Source organism: Bos indicus x Bos taurus, chromosome 5, assembly GCF_003369695.1.
Source record: "Bos indicus x Bos taurus breed Angus x Brahman F1 hybrid chromosome 5, Bos_hybrid_MaternalHap_v2.0, whole genome shotgun sequence".
NCBI lineage: Eukaryota > Metazoa > Chordata > Mammalia > Artiodactyla > Bovidae > Bos > Bos indicus x Bos taurus.
The window spans coordinates 50,959,037-50,961,077 of NC_040080.1; the positions used below are offsets into that span (position 1 = coordinate 50,959,037).

Here is a 2,041-nt window from a genome sequence, read left to right on the forward strand (position 1 = left end):
TCAGGCACTGACCTAAAACCTTTACATAAATCTAATTCATTCTCATGATAACTGAATACACCAGCTATTTCCCCTTGTTTTGAGAAGATAAAGCTCAGACAGGTTAAGTCATTGGTCCAAGATCATGCTGAAAAAATGACAGATCTAGTATTTGAACCCAGGTTTGCTGGCTCCAAAGCTCATTTTTTCCCACTACATCATCCTGCCTCCTTGAAAAACCCTCCTAGCCACCCCCGCCCCCTCCTCATTTACTCTTGTCTGCTTTCTTTCTTTCCTGAACCACTTCTCTTTGCCTTTTCCCTGCTGTTTCCCTGGACTTAAATGGCAACAGACTGGAGAGAGGGTGACTTGAGCCTTAGCATTAGCGACCACAGGAATGGTTTAACTTTCCTCCCTCCTTGGAGGACAGAGATATTGAGTCTGGAACAGACCAGTGGGAGACTGGCTAGAAGCACAGTCCTTGGAAATGCTGCAGATGTCCCGGCTGCTGGAAATCTTTCTGATCTTTCAAAGGAGACTCTCCCTCCACCTGGTGAGTAACCTAAGACGGTGAGGTCAGCTATTCTAAAGAGTCTTTGGGTATCTGCTGGTTTGATATCTCTTTTTGTGTATGCTTTTGTTGTTCAGTCACTAAGTCGTGTCTGACTCTCTTCAACCCCATGCAGCACACCAGGCTCCTCTGTCCTTCACTGTCTCCTGGAGTTTGCTCAAATTCATGTACTTTTTGTTACTTTCTTACTAAAATGCTTCTAAGTTTATCAAACTAACTGACAACATAGGGGAGTTAAGGACTGAAAAAAAATCCAGTCTTTCTTTTCTTGATAGTGGTATTATGATTCTGGCATTCCAATTCAAACTTCTCTGAAGTTTTCAAGCAATGGATGCTTTATGTGTGCTTGTGATTAAAATATGATGTACCTTAAAAGCCATTCCAGCCTCTTGTGATGTGGTCATAGAAATTATTTCAGCATTAAATGCCTCATTCCCATCATGTCAGCTTTGCGACCATGGCTAGATGAATCACTGGAGAAATGAAATGCTTAGCGAAATGTTTTTCTTTCTGATTGCAGGGCTTATTCGATTAAAGGATAAAAGCAAATTGATCAAATATGTGGACATTTGAAGTTTATTTTTATCACTGCTGAGCAAATTTTGAAAGGCAACGATCTTATTTGATTTTCCTCTCTGTAGTTCCCTATGAAAGAGGAAGTACTGGAAAAAAAGGCCTTTTGGTCCAGCCATGGGGGTGAGTGATGGGCCAACTCCCATGGTCAGTTCTCCTGACACGGCTGCACGCACTCCAGATCATAGCGGCGTCAGGAAAACCTTCTTCTAACAGCGCACCCAGCAACCTCATGACAAACTGACTTTGGAGCTTTCACAGAATTCATAAAAAATAAAACCTCTTAGATTTGCAGATTCAACCCACACAGCCCGTTTCCATGAACATCCCTCCTTTCAGTTTGGGTCCCCATCCCTCTTCCCTCCTCTGTCTCTTTCACTGTCCCATTACCCAGGTGGTAGAGGTTTCAGGAAAATGAGAAGAGACTGAGAAAAAGTCAAAGGATGCGGGGGCAGAATGGGGACCATTGGTTTTAATTTCTCAGCATCCTTCACCCCCAGCTGGCCTCCCAGGGCTCCCATGGCTGGGGAAGCAGCAGGCTGCCTCCCTGCTTTGAAATCCCCAAGTTTCATTAAATGTTATTGTTTTCAAACAGCACCAACAGCAACAATAATAATAAATAGTAAAGTTGGTTAAGTATGTTCTTTGTGCCTAAAGTTCCCTAAAGTCTTACATTCCTTATTACATTTAAACCTCACAACAATCTTATGAGGCAGGTGTTGTTACTACACTTACAGATCCAGATAACTGAGGTTGCAGCAAGTTTAAGTAACTGGCACAAGTGGTGGGCCTTGGATTTGAACCTATGCATTTTGATTTGGCCCTGGGTCTGTAATTAATTCATTAAATCACTCCCCACATACTACAGATGTAATATTTTGTTGTTAAAATTCAAATGATACATCACTAATTATTAGA

The 2,041-nt window shown here is 42.1% G+C and overlaps 1 long non-coding RNA gene across 1 annotated transcript; it reads left to right on the top strand.

The window, feature by feature from the left end:
- The first annotated feature begins 210 nt into the window (after positions 1-210).
- On the top strand, positions 211-1,424 carry LOC113893656. The gene is made up of 2 exons (XR_003511327.1): positions 211-532; positions 1,071-1,424. It is a non-coding gene; the product is annotated as an uncharacterized LOC113893656 (long non-coding RNA).
- The last annotated feature ends 617 nt before the right edge of the window (positions 1,425-2,041 follow it).